Here is a 17797-nt window from a genome sequence, read left to right as displayed (position 1 = left end):
GCTCTTCACACACCCCATCAGACACCCCCCCCCATCACCACCCTTACCACACCTAACACCACGTCCCCCTCACCGCCTACTCGCCCTACCACACAACACTCCACACACCGGACCTCTATCCCCCCTCGCAACACCAACAATCGCAATAACAATTGCAATCTCATTACTACCAAGCGCAATACTCCTCCTACTTCTACACCTAACAACACGTCCTCCACACCTCCTACTCGCCTCATCACACATCTTTCCCCACATTGGACTTCTACCCCCTCTTGCAATACCACCAATCGCCCCAGACGCACCACCAACACGATCTCTGACCTTGACGTACACACCCTTCTCCACTCTTACGACCCGGCTCCACAAAAGCCACTAGCTACCAACAACATGTCCATCCCAACGATTATATCTAACCACCTCAGGCACCAAAAGGATAACAACAGAGGCGCTGTCCCCAACAACCTCACTAATGTACCCCTCGTTTTGGAATCATCCTCCACCCTTTGCACCCCTAGCCTTAAATGCATACTTCTCAACTGCAGATCGGCCCAAAGACATTCCACGGAGGTCGCCGACCTCATCATGTCCCTGGAACTGGACCTAGCCATTCTGACTGAAACATGGCTGTCTGATTCCTCCACACCTATACTGGATATCCTAGTCCCTCCCAACTACTGTATCATTAGACTTGACAGGGACAAAAAGATAGGCGGTGGAATTGCCTGCATCTACAGAAGCAACCTCTCAGTCTCCAAAGTGACCGTCTCCTCTCTTACTTCCTGTGAATACCTCTGCCTTGATATCAACAGCGAAAGCAAACCGGTATGCTCACTACACATTATATACCACCCACCTGGGGACAATCTCTCCTTCGCCCAACAACTCATGGATACAATTACAGCCAACACAGGACGACAGCACACCCAAATTTTCCTTGGCGACTTCAATCTCCACTGGAATGACAACAGTGACACAGTGGTAAACAGCCTCAAAAGCTTTCTCAACGCACTTGATCTCAACCAAATATGCAACAGCCCGACCCATAAGAAAGGTTCTACCCTTGACCTTATCATCTCCAAAGATGGCGCTATTCAACTGGAGTCAATCCAACCTTGTGACTGGTCAGATCACCATATTGTCTCCTTCATCATCAAGGAAAAAACCAGACTTAACTCAGTTCAACCCCCTAAGCACAAAGTGTGGAAAAGAGACTTGAAGAAACTCAACCCAAACACCCTACCACCTAACAGCTGCAATAGGCTACTTCCCCCTCCCGGCGATACAGACGTTCAACTTCTGACTGACTTCTATCTCAATACTATGTCCACAATAATCGATGAGGTGGCGCCCATGCAACTGAAAAGAGTCTCGTCCAAGAAGACTTCCAACCCATGGTATGACGGAAGCCTCAATGAGGATAGACGGGCGATGCGAATGGCAGAGCGCACCTGGAGGTCAGCCCCTTCTGCAGTGCACCTAAAAAGTCTAAAGAAACAGAGAAACGCCTACTTCAGGAAAATAAAACGCTCAAAAAGAGACTTCTTCAGCCTCCAGCTCGCCCAAGCTAAAAACCGTCCAAGAAAACTGTTTGAGTTAGTCAGAACACAATCCAAAGAGCATCCCCAGACAATCAGCTCCATGGACGTTACTCCTTCCTGCGAAGACTTCTCTGCCTTCTTTATCCAAAAAACTGAGAGAATAAGAAGCGATCTCCTCAATGACGCTATCCTGTACTCCAACCCCCGACACACAGCAATACCTCAACCAAAGAACAATGCTACTTGGTCATCCTTTGACACTTACTCCGTAGAAGAAATTGGCAGACTGCTCAGTGCCTTGAAACCTTCCAATCACCTCTCTGACCCCCTTCCTGCTAACGCTGTAAAAGACTTTTCCCCTTGGCTTCTCCCACTCTGGTCTAAGATTATCAATAGCTCTCTTCAACAAGGATCCATCCCCAACGCCCTCAAAGTAGGGCAAGTCACACCGCTACTAAAAAAAACAACAGCAGACCCCACTGATCTAAACAATTACCGCCCTATTACAAACATTCCCACTCTCGCTAAACTGTTGGAAAAATGCGTACAACTACAACTGACAAAACACATAGATAAGTTTGATCTCCTAAACGCTCATCAGTCAGGCTTCCGAGCAGGGCACAGTACCGAAACTGCCATGACTCACATAGTGGACGATGCCCTCCAAATCCTAGACCAAAACGATACCTGTCTCCTCATCCTTCTGGATCTCTCCTCAGCATTCGATACAGTTAAACATGAGAACTTACTCGAACTGTTAAACACAAGAATGGGCATATCTGGGACTGTTCTAAAGTGGTTCACCTCATTTCTACACAACCGGACACAAAGTATCAAAAGCAACAACCTGCTGTCCTCTCCGGTACCGGTATCGCTAGGCGTCCCTCAAGGATCCTCCCTCTCCCCAACACTGTTCAACCTAGTTATGGAACCTCTCACCACGTTGCTACAGGCTTCTAATGTGCACTTTCACATGTATGCCGACGACACCCAACTTTATCTCAAAATACAATCTCCCAAGGACATCATGCTGCTGAACACCACGATCAGAAACACCCAATCCTGGCTTGCAGAGAATCACCTCAAACTCAATGCTCTGAAGACCGAGTTCCTCCTGATCTCACCTCCCGCTAAAATATCCACGGCTCAAACATGGCTTAAGCAATTAACGGCTCTAAATGTACAGCCCATCGTAGTAGACTCAGCAAAATCTTTAGGCATAACACTTGACACCAATCTCAACATGCAGCAGCACATCAGCAAGGCAACCAAAGGAGCGAACTTCCAAATCAATACCCTGAGAAAACTTAAACCCTTCCTTCCTGCCAAAGACTTCCAAACTGCAGTACAATCTATAGTCATCCCGCACATAGAATACGGTAGCACCGCCCTCTGCGGGCTCCCCCTAACTACAACGACACCCCTAAGAGCGTCCCTTAACGCCGCAGCGAGACTCGTCACAGGCTCAAAAAAACACTCGCATATCTCCCCGGACTTTAAATCACTGAACTGGCTACCTTTTGAAGCCAGAATTCAACTGAAAATCGCATGCATGACACACAAGGCTGTGCATCTGAATTCACCCGCCTACCTCACTCAAAAGTTGACAATTTCGGGTGGCTCCCGAACTACTAGGAGCACAAGCAATCTTTTGCTGAAACCTCGAAGATTTCGGAAGGAAAAAACGTATAAACGCTCCTTTTCAGGAATGGCACCCAGGATCTGGAACTCACTCCCTCCTGAAACAAGGCTCATCTCCTCCAACACAATCTTTAAGAATGAAGTTAAAGCGATCCTCATGGCAAAATACACATGACCTATTACTACGTATCACTCATGAATCTGCTCTGTAAGTCCTGCCCGACCTTGGCCTATTGTACCCTGTATTATCAAATTACGTAATTGTATACGCTCACTCTTTGTATTTTGTTATAATGTTTGATGCACCTGGTTGATTATGTATATTGTTATATTGTTGACGCACCTGGTTGACTTTGCACACTTTACCCTCTCCACCTCAACGATCCTTACTTCCCTTCTACTGTCGCACCTGTGGGACTATACATCCTGCACACACCCACCTCAACTAGGCCCACCTTTAAACTCTAAATACTCTAAACACGCTTAAGCAAGTATATGCTCCTTGTTAGTGCACTTTATGCTATTGACACAATTGTTTGTCTATACTCAGTGTACCTACACTACCACACCTGTGACCTACCTCATGTCCTTTGACCTACCCATGTAACTAGCACCTTGTACCTAACTACCTCATATATTACTTTGTATATACGCTTCTTTACCTTGTATTTTTACTTTGTATTTTTACTTGTAAAGCGCTCTGATATCTGCAAAGATCTTGTTCGCGCTGTATAAAACTCTCAAAATAAAATAAATAAATAAATAGGAATATTCTCTCTCCCTTTGCAGATAGTGAAGGGTAGGTAACGCAAACCTTTAACACATCGTGCCTATTTCGTTCCTCATTGATTGATTGTTTGCCCGAACATTGACTGTTTGGGAATTGGTTCTTTTTGGAGGTATTCCCTGTTTGCAAATAAACGTAGGAAAATCTTTGCAAGTAGTGAAAGGGTAGGTAATGCGGACCTTTGTCCCCCGTTGTAATCTGTCATGCCTATCTACTCCCCACTGATTGATGCACCTGTTTCACCCGGACCATTTACTAGAGATAGGTCATCTGGCCCGACCAGAGAGCACCCCTAGTGAAAAGGACATATGCAATAATAACGAAGTGATCACTGTATCCTGTTAACAGAAACTTTAGCATGAAACAACCTGGAAAGAAAGGAATAGGAAAACGAAAATCAGTAGGCCACTGATGAACTTTTTATTAAATAACAAACAAAGAAACGATAACAATACGTAATGATAAAACCTATTATTGTCCTAGAAACAAGAAACGTTAGAAGTAAGCCCGTAATAAGAAACCTGAAAACAGTAAGAGAAACCAAGTGTGACATTGCAACGGCCACAAGGCAACGAGGCTTCATCGCCCCTCACTGCCCCAAAACGTGTCTGTCCCACCGCCTGCCACGGCCAAATAACGGCAAACTGGGAAAGATACAAGTCAGCAGACATCCGCCCCATTCTGGAAACTTCCAAAGTGCAACAGGTTTCCGGCTACGCCCAGCCGGAAGCAACACATATAAGGCGGGTCCTGCTGCCAACCGTCGGCAGAAGATCATCACGTAGGGTGTAGCCGGAGGAAAGGCCGAGGCCAATGGCACCCGTCCAGGGGGATTGCTACGACCACCCTGGAGAGTTGCAAGGGGGGGAATGTCTGTGTCCTCGACCCTCCCCTCTCTCTCCCAGTCCGGCCACCATCAACCAGAGGCCGAGGCCGACGGGATCCGGCCGCGGTGGCGGTAACCCTGGAGAATTGCAGGTTAGACCCTCTCTCTCCCAGTCTGGGCCAGCATCCATGGAGGGCCTGGGAGTGGAGAGGCCACTGCACGAAAGGCCCAGGAGAGGCACCACACGCCAAGGCCTGCCCCACCGGATGAGCCAAGGAACCCATTCATGGGGCCAGAGAAAAGGGCGTCCGGCCGCCATCCACCGGAGTTCCGGCCCAAAGACGGACGGGACATTTCTTCTTTCTTTTATAATGGCTGCGACAACACTGGGGGGGGGGGATGTCTTGCACATGCCTCCGACCCCCCCCCCCCCCCTCGTCCTCATCGCCTGGTCCGGCCATAACAAATGTCAAGCGAGACGCCGTGGGGTGCACTGGGTGGGAGAGACGGTGCGAACAGGCCTCTCCCGCCTCCCCAGGTGGAGGCTTCCCAGCTGCACCCTCAGCGCTCCATGCGCCCGGAAAAGGGTTCTTCCACTGTGGTGATGCTGCAACGTCTCGCCCGGCAGGGTGGAGCCCGTCCGCTCATTTGACCCCGCGATCGCCGGTAGCTACCGAACTCTCAAAATGGCGGTCGACCTGGCAAGAGCGGGCCCAGCATAAAGAAATGGCCCGGTCACTGGTTGACTCCACCACCGTAGTCCTCCACGACCTTGAAGATTCTAGAGGAGCCGCGGGAGTCCCCGACCCCCGCAGACACCCCCGATGGGAAATGACTGCCATGATCGCCCGTGGAGTGACGAAACTGTAGCCGCGGGACGTCGGCGCTCCCATGCTGGCGCCAGCCTCAGTTTGAATGACTAGAATCCTGCAGACCTCAGTTCCGGTGAAAGCACAGTGTGACCCGGTAGGAAAAATTGTTGCACCCCCTCCCCTTTTTGACTGATGGTTCAAACCACCGATCCTTTCCTTTGCCCTTTTAACGGAACTTTGGACTGCCTCCCCCCCCCCCTCGCGGCGCCCCACGCCGTTATTTGGTGGGCGGCAACTTACTGGACATCACCTTGGTGCCATCCAGATTTCAGCGCGTTCTGCTGCCTTGGAACTATTCGCACAACAGACCGCTACTGACGACCCACCCCCCGGGACGCCCCACGCCGGATACCCAAATCAGTGCGGCACCCAGGCAACATCTTCTGAATTTTCATAATTTGAAAGAACTAGTAACATGTCCTCATCAGGAATTTCCTCTTCAATCATCTCATCAGGAATCTCCTCACGAAAAGTCTGCAATGATGATTCTTGTAACTCTATGGTCTCCAATCATTCGATAAATTCGCCATCAAGAGATTGATCAAAAAAATCATTCAAGTCATCTCCTCCTTGTGAGAATATTTCATTATTGGTGCTGTCAATTTCAATAAATGTAGTGGATAATTCAAAAGAAATTACCACGGTCTCTTCATTGTTTAAATGTTTTTACTGTTTTTGTTTTGTTGTATATATTTATAAGTTATTAAAGTTTTATATTCCTACTACTTTGTTGGAGTGCTATATATTTTTAATGTGACACATAATTGTAAAAACTTTGATGTACAAAGAGTCATCCCTGGAATCTTCTGCTTCAGGCTCGGTCCCCTCCCCAATCACAATACAGGATGGTTTTCAGATAGTAGGAACGCGTGTGGTGTGACGGATCTCATCGGGTGTGGGCCTTGATCTACTATAACTCCTTTGAAGAGGGGTGATTCTTTACAGCTGGGGCCATAAACTACATCTGCAGGGCTAGCTGATAGCCTGGGACCGGCCTGGACAATCGGACACAGAGGAAGAGGAGTGTCAGAGGGTGCGGTAGTGAATAGGGCGAAAGGGAGGTGTCGGGCGGGCACAGGGTGTGATTCTCAGGGAAGAGCAGCGCAGATGGGGGGAGGTTTATTGCCCATGCATAAGACAGAGAGCGGGGGTGACCAGTGCCTGGGGAAGATGCTTGCGAGGGTGGGGAGCCATGCTACGGATCGACAGCGTGCAGAGAGTGGGTCTGGTCAAGGCATCTAAAATGGCTGCAGTGCACGACAAAAGTGTGGCATTTGAAAAAAGGCAAGATGGCGCAGACAATGTTTTTCAACACTTCCTCATTTCCTTCGAATCGAACGTTAACAGACGTTGGGGCATATTACCAAAGTTAAGCGATATTTATCGCTAACGATGCTTAGCAACAAATTTTTTACCGCTAAGCATCGTCAGAAATTATCGCAGATAAACCTTGCTATTATCAAGGTTTATCGCAAATGCGATAAAAAACGGCCGCAATGCATTAATATCGCTGAAAAGTCGGCGATATTCATGCATTACCGAGCTAATGCTCTTAGCCATGTTATCCACCTCCCATTGGATGACATGGCTAAGAACTGCTCAGGACAGGTGTTACTTTTTGGAGATATTCGCGCTTAGCGCGAATATCTCCAAAAGTTGGTAATAGGAGATAGCGATGTTAGCGACTGTTTCCAGTCGCTAACATCTTGGCATGCCCACTTTGCATGTCATTAGTGATAAATATCACTGACATGCAAAGTGGAGCCCAAGATGGTCGCTATCTCCTACTAGCGGTCGCTAACTGGTGTTAGCGACAGCTACGTAATACGGAGATAATTTTATCTCCGCTTTCTTGGCTTTTAAAGCCAAAAAAGCGGAGATAAACCCCCTTGATAATATGCCCCGTTATCTCTCCCACACTACCGGTCCCCCTGGGCTTAAACGCCGAGATGGTAGGGACTGCATCCCGTGGAGATAGGCCGAGACGTCACTCAGCAGAAAAACAAGTCTATAAACATACAATAAGTTAAAAGTCAATCATTCTTCTTTCCTTGTAGTACGCTCCCCAGTCCACTTCCCGTTACGCTAACCGGGCGCACCCCACCAAAAAAACTATTTTTTTTTTTGCCCCTCCAAAAAGAACCAATTTTTGCACTCTATACTATAAGTCTTTTTTTATACTACAATCACTTCGCTACAACCTCATAAATTAAAAATAAAAATAAAAATGAATAATGTCTCAAACAATTTTTGATTTCTAAATATAAATTTATTCTTCTGAATTTTCATAATTTGAAAGAACTAGTAACATGTCCTCATCAGGAATTTCCTCTTCAATCATCTCATCAGAAATCTCCTCATGAAAAGTCTGCATTGATGATTCTTGTAACTCTATGGTCTCCAAACATTCGATAAATTCGCCGTCAAGAGATTGATCAAAAAAATCATTCAAGTCATCTCCTCCTTGTGAGAATATTTCATTATTGGTGCAGTCAATTTCAATAAATGTAGTGGATAATTCAAAAGAAATTGCCACGGTCTCTTCATTGTGATCCATTTTATTTTGAAATTTCTTGCTGTAAATTGCAGGAAAAAAAAATCACTTTCATTTATCGTTTTTAGTAATACATAATATAAAACTAACTTTATCAAGTATTTAGTATAACAGAAGGACTGAAAATGAATAACAGAAAACATTTTTCAAATTATCTTAAAGTGTACAACATAGTTCCCCTTACAAATTAACAACTCACCTTTTTGAAAGTAGGAGAAGTGTTAGTACTGTGTAAATCAAACACCAGAAATTGAGCACCAAAAATTCCTCACAAATGTACCTCAGACAGTAGTATCACAAAATGGCTGTGGTTTCCTCTCATTTTAGATATATACATAACCAATTAACTTTCATCACACACAAATACAAAACCAAAGTAACATTTTAATTGGTTCTAAATTTCAACACTTTCAAATGTGTTTTCCCCATGCAATTTTCCATAGGACATTTCGATACGTCTACAGCCTGAATGGCTGAACGGAATTACACCAAACTTGGCAAAATGGTACATCAAACCTAAGAGGTCAGTGAGGATCTACTATGCCCCCTTATGGTCATTTGCCCCTTCGCTTTGGCCTCCTCTTGTCTCTTGATCCTACCGAGAGACAAGATGGCGGCCGCTACGGACTGTTTGGAATGTTTACAGACGCCGGAGAACCAATCAGCTTCGCAAAGCTATGTAACGCGAAAAGTACGCGAAGCGGAGCGCTGTTACAGATATATATCTTTTTTTGAACGTTAATTTCTCAAAATCCACTGGAGCACATATATTGAGACCTAGCAAAGGCACATCGGGCGACCAGTCCCTACAATTTTGCCAAGTTTCGTGCAAATCCATTCAGCCGTTCGATTATTATTATTTTTTTTTTTGCCCCGCGGGGCCCTTTTAAAACCTCCACATCAAACCTAGGGGGTCAGGGAGGATCTACTATGCCCCCTTATGGTCATTTGCCCCTTCGCTTTGGCCTCCTCTTGTCTCTCGATCCTACCGAGAGATAAGATGGCGGCCGCTACGGACTGTTTGGAATATTTACAGACGCCGGAGAACCAATCAGCTTCGCTTCACAAAGCTCCGTAACGCGAAAAGTACGCGAACTGGAGCGCTGCCTGGTCCGCTGTTACAGATATATATCTTTTTTTGAACGTTAATTTCTCAAAATCCACTGGAGCACATATATTGAGACCTAGCAAAGGCACATCGGGCTACCAGTCCCTACAATTTTGCCAAGTTTCGTGCAAATCCATTCAGCCGTTCGGGCTAAAAGTGAGGCCAACCGCCCTATGGAAAACTCAATGTTAAAAACACGTTTTGGGACCCCCCTTTTTTCTCGGCCCCCCCTTGACGAAACCCCCCCAAATTTTCAGGGGCTGCTCAGAAACAAAATGTTCCATTTTCCTGAAAATTTCAGCCAATTCCGTCCACAAACGCCAAAGTTATTAGACATAGAATTTTCAAAAATCCCATAGAGAAAAAATCCTAACTATATATACCTACTGGCCAGTAGGTAATATATATATATATATATAGATAGATAGATAGATAGCTATATCCCTTTTTCTCCCATTGGAAAGCATTACACGTAAATACAAATTTAAGTTAACATTTTACTTACCTGTGAAATTCAATATTTTAAAAAGCTGATAACGAAGTTCTTAGTATCAAAATTTTTAGGAACATGCGAGTTATTTTGCTAAATTGTCTTTGATTGATTCTTTGAAGGTGTGTCTCATTTATTGCCTCTTTAGGTATAACAAATGCTTAGCACTACCCTCTGATAAGCCTAAACTGCTTGCCCACACTACCACAAAAGAGAGCATTCAGTGTTGTCATTTTTGCCTCTGTAAACCAATAAGGTTTGCCTGGACTTTCTGTACAGCGTACCTCGTTTTGGTATACTCTGAAGAGAGCCAGCTTCCTACAGGTGGTATGCATACCAGCAACAATAAGTTAACCACAAACAATAAGTAAACCGCAACAAGAAAATATTTTAGATGCTCATGCACCGCAACCAACTTTTCCCACACAGTACATAGTAGAACCACACACACTCCAGCCAAACTTGCAGGTCATCCTGTAATTAGCTCCTGACAATTTCTGTGCATCAGTTTCACACTGGTGACAGGTTAATGCTTTGTGGCAATTTTCCAAATGCCTGACTGCATAAACTATCCATAAGCCCTGTAATTCTTACCCCCACCAGTATGGGGTTATGGGTTCGGAATCTGATTGGATGTGTATAGATTCACCATTCCAGTGACTAAGGACATGACGTCGGAAGCATGCATTACTCAATCACACGTTTAACAAATGTGAGAATTACCTCCATAGCTAACATTAGTATAGTGCCACAATTTGAGGAAGAATGTACAGCACAATATTTGAAGATGAAAGTTGTAATTGTGAAAAAAAAAAAAATATATATATATATATATATATATATATATATATATAAATCCAAAATGACGATGCTGTGTGCTATATTTTAATTCTTTATGTTTAGCCGCTGCCAAACGCGTTTCGACTGCCAAGCAGTCTTGCTCACTGGACAATAGGAGTTTAGAAAAAGCGGCCATTTAAAAGTGATATCAAGGAAAGATTAAAAAAACTTGAAATCTCGATTAAAGAACGGAAAAAGCCCAGAAATTCCAGAGAGACAAACAGGATTACGACAGAGGACAAATCTATACCTTTGCCAAAAAATTCGATACCATTAGAAAACGGAAACTGGGGAGGATGAATCACCCAGGAGCGGACCCTCGCTCAGAACAGAGCAGCCTACAGAGTTCTGAGGTAGACACAGACCTAGATGAGGACACAAGCGGACAAAAATCAGTGCCGTCGATAATTGATGAATTTGATTTTTTTACGCGTAGAAAGGAGATACAATTTGCGTCAAAGGCCACCAATACAGAGCAAAAATCTAGGCTCACAAGGAGGAAGAGGCAGAGGTCGACCAGAGGGTTGAGCCATTACAAGAGGGGAATCTAGTGGTGGACGACATGGACTTAATGCTGGAATTGAGAACCATGGACATGGAAACCCGTGAAGAAGGTGCGAGTGCTATTGCTGAGGAAGTTGCTCAGGAGGAGAACATTGATATCCACCATGATGCACCAACGGGTTTCAGACCTAGTTCCAGGTTCACACCAACAACAGCAAGAGATACTATAGATGTGTACAATGATTTGGTATTGAATGAATTGAAAAAATTGGGTAGAGATTCACACTCCAATAAATCAATGAACAGCAAACAGAAAACTTATCATGCTTTAATTAAGAAATTGTCTGAGTGCGATAACTGTATAGTACGCAGTGCGGACAAAGGGGGCAATGTGGTCCTGTGGGATAAAGATAAATACCTAATAGAAGCGCATAAACAGCTCAACAACAGAAAATGTTATATAAGAGTAGATGAGAAAGTAATGCTTGAAAGTAATGATCAATTTAATAGTAAGCTGAAAGCAAGGTATGATTTAACCCTCTTAAGTTAAGATGAGTATATGTTCTTGAAAATTGACCAACCGGTCACTGCAGTGTCTTATCTAATCCCAAAAGTCCACAAAGACATCAATAATCCTCCAGGTCGCCCAATAATTTCCGCTATAGGTAGTGCTCTGGAGCACACCTCTAAGTATGTAGATTCCTTCCTTAACCCTCTGACCAAAACACTTCCTTCTTTTATACTAGATACCGGAGATTTTCTTAAAAGGATTTATGATATCCCTTGGGAAAATGACTACCTATTGGTAACAATAGATGTGGCTACCTTGTACACTAGTATAAGACACACAGATGGGCTACGGGCAGTGAAACATTTTTTAGGTACAAGAGCCATCAATCTTTGGTCACACACACAGATGATTTTCCGCATGGTAGAGAAATGTCTGACAAGCAACTTCTTCTTTTTTGATGGCCAACTTTTCCATCAAACCTGTGGTACTGCTATGGGCACCTGCTTCGCCCCCAGCGATGCTAATTTGCATATGGACGGATGGGAGGAGCAGGTGATCCGGACGCAGTACCACAGGGAATGGGACAACCACATAGTTCACTGGAGTCGCTTTATTGACGACTTGTTTATAGTGTGGAAAGGTACAGAGTGTGAGGCAAAAACCTTCATAAACAGATTATTGAAGAACAATTTGAATTTGTCCTTTACGAGCACAATCAGCAGTGAAAGTGTTTGTTTCTTGGATTTGACGGTATTCGTTGAGAATGGGAAATTGCAAACCAAATTGTATGGAAAACCTACGAGTAGTAATACTCTATTACATACACATAGTTTTCACCCCACAGGTTTGAAGTGCAATATTCCATATGGGGAAAGTTTGAGAGTCGGACGCAATTGTAGTGTACCAGAAGAGACAAAAAGAGAACTGGGTGTGTTGAAGAGAAGATTCAGAGATAGAGGATACCCTGATAATTGGATTGACCAAGGTATCAATAAAGCAGCAAAAAAACAGAGGGAAGAAATCCTATTTGCTGTAAAAGTGCAAAAAACTGAGAAAAAGGAAGATAACCAGTGCAGATTTATAACGACATATAGTAAACAGCAGGTTGAGGTGAGAAGAATACTCAACAAACACTGGTATATTATCAAGAATGACCCTGTACTGGGAAAGAAAGTCACTAGGAGACCACAAATCACTTTTAGAAAAGCTAGATCTTTCAGAGAATCCCTTGTGAGCAATGTGCTGAAAAAACCCAGACGAAAAATAACCTGGGTGAATAAGAAGGGTGGGTTTATCAAATGCTTAAAGTGCAAAGCGTGCACCCATGGTATAAACTGTGACAAATACAAGGTAGGCCCATCAAATAAGATGGAAAAAATCAAAGGCAAGTTTACCTGTAAAACCTATTATGCTGTCTACGTGCTACAGTGCCCTTGTGGCCTGTGGTACGTAGGCAGCACTATCCATGAGGTGCACAAACGCATCCTTCAGCACCTTAGAGCAATCAAGAATGCGGATAGATCATATCCGGTAGCGAGGCATTTTGAGCGAACACATAACAGGGATACCAAAGGTCTTACCTATTATGTGATAGATTCAGTGTTCGCAAACATAAGAGGTGGAAACCGTTTGAAACAGCTGAGGAAGCTCGAATCACGCTACATTATCAGATTGGACTCTATGCAACCAAGGGGTTTGAATGTTGAAGAAGATCTACACACACATTTGTAAATATTTAATTGCTTGAAACCTTGCACAAGAAGAAGAAAAAATATAAAGTATTACGCACATGATAATTTTTGGAAGCTATATGGAGGTCTGAATGCGTGTAGCTCACATGAGCTTAATACCAACACTGTATGTGATAATGTTGCAAAGCAGTTTATGGAATTGGAATTGATAATTGCTGTTTTTTATTCCATGAGCCTCATAAGTTTTATTTCTGTCCGAATGCATAGAATAGAGTATTGTCAAGCTTGCTCACAAGAGCATGATTTCGCTGCTAATATGGATTGCAGATATATGATTGACAAAATAAGCATGGCAATATTTTGGCTGTGTATGCTCACTTGAGCTTTATAATAATCATCCTGCATAGGCCACATTGCCAATAGAGTTTTTTGACAGTGTTAAAGTTGAACAAGCTCACTTGAGCTTTATACAGAAAGCGCTCGCAGCAAAGTGATTAATACGTGTTTAAAATAATACCTTGCTATGTAAATACGATATTGATTTTAATACACGGTATTCGGACCTCAATGCACTGTAATTGTAAATAAGAAGTGTGATTTACGATGTTACTCGGAGAAAAGGTATTTGAACTACAAGTCTGTTCTTTATGTCTATCGACATGTAGTTTTAACTAACGTCATTGTATGTTTTAAAATAGCCGCTTTTTCTAAACTCCTATTGTCCAGTGAGCAAGACTGCTTGGCAGTCGAAACGCATTTGGCAGCGGCTAAAAATAAAGAATTAAAATATCGCACACAGCATCTTCATTTTGGAGTTGTAAAATGAGACTCAGCTCGAGGAGTCTTTGCAGGCGACGCAACTCTCGCTAAGGAGGGGCAGCGGATGCTCGAGTAACACGCCGTTTTTTAGAAGGCACCTGCCGAAACGCGTCGTGACGATATGGCAAGCACAGAAATAAATATTTTAAAACTTGCACCAAATTTGGGTCTTCCTCGTCTTTTCGTCTTGTTGAAGGCGAGCCTTGCAGTATATATATATATATGTATGTATGTGTGTATATATATATATATATATATATATATATATATATATATATATATATATATATACCTAGCGTTCCTTGCTTCCTTTTCTGCATAATTCATGTGGTATTGTCTTGAAATATATATATATATATATATATATATATATATATATATATATATATATTTCAAGACAATACCACATGAATTATGCAGAAAAGGAAGCACGGAACGCTAGGTAGCTCCCACAATTAGGTGGAGAGCAGCTTCTTTATATGGAGCACTCTAGAACACCACATACGCTCTGAATCTGCTCACCTTAAATGCCTGGTTCTCAGAGTTTTTAAGCATAGGATTAGCATGATGCCTTCCACTGCGAGCTAGAAAGTGATAAAGCCTTTCACTATTTTTACAGCATTTAACGTGAGCAGATTCAGAGTGTGGATGGTATTGTAGGGCGCATTATATAAAAAAGCTGCTGCTTTCCACCTAAACTTGGGAACTACCAAAAGTTCCTGCTTCCTTTTCGTGCATGTATATCTCATATACACACACACACACACACGAAAAAGGTTAAATTAATTTTACCGTACTTCCTTATCCATACCCATTTATATTTTTAATTAACCCTAACTCTATTTTCAATTTACACTTATTTTTCACCTTTAACTTGTATATGTCTATACATATTTCCTTTAGCTGGGGGTTAACAGCCAAAAGGTTTCACAAATGTTAGTTACGTAATGCAAATTTGCATGCATCCACCACAAAACCAGTAATGTTTCGTTCTTCGTCTGATGAAATAAACAGTTTTTTGAGGATTTATCTAGCTGGTGAAAATGTGTTGCTGTCAACCTCCCCAACAGCACTATAAGATTTGGATTCTGATTGTCCAACGGTCAATCAATCAGTCAGTCCGAGGCTTGTAAAGTGCAACTACTCACCATTAAGGGTCTCAAGGCACTCTGTGTGGGGGGCTGCTAGACTCCGTGGAGAATCTTTTGAGGAGCTAGATCTTCAGGTTCTTCCTGAATTTAGTCAGCGACGCTGATTGCCTGAGGTGCAGGGGTAGGGTGTTCCAAGTCTTGACGACGAGGTAGGAGGACATTCTACCTCCGGTTCTGGTCTTTTGGATCCTGGGGATGGAGGCGAGGACTAGTTGGGAGGATCAGAGTTGTCTGGTGGGTACGTGGAAGGTTAGGCAGTGGTTCTGGTACACTGGTCCTTCATCATGTAGGGCTTTGCAGGCGTGAGTGAGGAGCTTGAAGGTAACTCTCCAGTTGACTGGAAGCCAGTTGAGTTGTCAGAGGTTTTGCTTGATGCTTGCAGAGGGGGATGTCGTAGATCAGTCTGGCGGCGACATTTTAAACATTCTGTAGTTTCTTGAGCTGTTTCTGGGTGTTTCCAGCGTTGAGTGTGTTGCCGTAGTCGAGTCTACCGGTGAGGAGTGCGTGGGTGACTGTCTTTCTGGATTCTGAGGGGATCCATCTCAATGTTTTTCGAAGCAGGCAGAGAGTGTAGAAGCAGGCTGAGGAAACTGTGTTGATTTGGCAGTTCATTGAGAGCAAAGAGTTCAGTATGATGCCACGGTTACGTGCGTGGTCTGCCGAGGTGGGGGAAGCGCCCAGCACGGCTGGCTACCAGGAGTCGTCCCAGGCTGACGTGGCGGGTCCCAGGATGAGAACTTCAGCCTTGTCCGAGTTGAGCTTGGGGCAGCTGCCTTTTATCCATGTAGCAACAGTCTTCATTCCGTTCTGTTGGTTCTGGCGGTCGAGGATTCATTGGTGAGGAAGAGGATCAGCTGGGTGTCGTCTGCGTAGGAGACTATGTCGAGTCCGTGGCTTCTGACGATGGCTGCGAGGGGGGGGCATGTAGACGTTGAAGAGGGTGGGGCAAAGGAAAGAACCTTCGGGGACTCCACAGCTGATCTAGGTGAGTCCTGAGAGGAGCGGTGGTAGTCTGACTTGCTGGGTCCGGCCGGTGAGGAATAAGTGGATCCTGTCCAGAGCCTTGTCACGGATCCCAGCATCGCGCAATCTGGTGATTAGGGTGCGGTGGGAGACGGTGTTGAAGGGGGCCGATATGTCTAGTTGGATGAGGGATGTGTTCTCACCCCAGTCGAGGAGGGAGCGGATGTCTCTGTGCTGTGGTTGCTTCAAAAGCCGGATTGAGGGGAGTCCAGGCGGTGGTTTGTTTTAATGAACTCGAAGAGTTGAGTGTTGATGGCCTTCTCTGTGACCTTGGCAGAGAAGCGGAGGAGGGAGATTGGTATGAAGTTCTTGAGATCCGACGGGTCTGAGTATGGCTTCTTAAGCAGGGGATTGATCTGGGTGTGTTTCCAGTCGTCTGGGAAGGCGGCGGTTTCGATGGAGCAGCGAAGCTGGGGTGCGATGGCGGCTGCTCTGCGGAATATGTGGTGCAGGCATGGTTCCATCGGGGCCCCTGAGTGGATGCTCTTCGTTATCTTGAGCGTGTCCTCTGCATCGATTTGTTGGACACAAGGCAGATTTTGGAAAACTTTGCACGAAATATACACGCACATTCAACTTTATAAATATATATTGCAAAGTCATTGTAAAGCTGATAATTAAATATATACATCTAATTACTCGCATTGTAGAGCCTATTGTTCTGTAGTAACTCCGGGTGTAAAAGTATGAAAAATGAATCCCGATGTACTCCTGCAATGTAGTTGATGTGATATAATTGTACCTCGTTGTAATAACTGCTATATTTTTGGGGTATACCATGGAATATAAAACTGCAGTTAGCTGAACGCAGACAATGGAATTTGTGTCTTCTTGGCACTTTTGCCGAACCTACACATTCCAGTCATGGATAACAGTAGAACATAGTTTTAGTATTTTAGTATATGGACATTGGAATTAGTGTTGTAGTTCTATACTATATGCACACTATGTATAAACTGATACCCTGTACGTGTTTGACCCATGTACAGTAGCAGAATGAGTGTTATTCAGATGAAAGTGGAGACAATGGGTGTAAAGCTATGTCCTGGGAGTGCTTTTCAATTGCATTGCATTGAAGTAGGATATGCACAAACAAACTTTTCTGAAGCAGCACATGCATGCAGTAAAACTGTTTACTTATTGCATCTCATCCTGTACAATGCAAAATTATTTGATGCTACTTGCAAAATCTAGTTAGGGTTCAAATGTGCTAGATGTAAAAGAGTTTTCTAATGTTTCTAGGTAGATGTTCAACCTGATCAAAATAGTTTAATAGACAATAAAAATGTAGACTCAATATAGATCACTATTCTTTATACTGGTGTCAAGCAGATATTCAATAGTTATCTAATACAAAACCCAAATAAGAAAACATAATATTTAAAAGTACAATTTTACAGAACCTAGGTAATATGCATAACATTAATAATTTGAACTATTTT

At 43.8% G+C, this 17797-nt stretch overlaps 1 protein-coding gene across 4 annotated transcripts in view; it reads left to right on the top strand.

The window, feature by feature from the left end:
* Nucleotides 1-17797, top strand: part of LOC144782007 (transmembrane protein 87A-like) — a 416501-nt gene that overhangs the window by 238562 nt on the left and 160142 nt on the right. The window lies entirely within an intron of this gene.

This window comes from Lissotriton helveticus, chromosome 9 (genome assembly GCF_964261635.1).
Source record: "Lissotriton helveticus chromosome 9, aLisHel1.1, whole genome shotgun sequence".
Lineage (NCBI taxonomy): Eukaryota > Metazoa > Chordata > Amphibia > Caudata > Salamandridae > Lissotriton > Lissotriton helveticus.
Note: the sequence above shows the minus strand (reverse complement) of the source record. Positions and strands in the feature narration are given on the sequence as shown.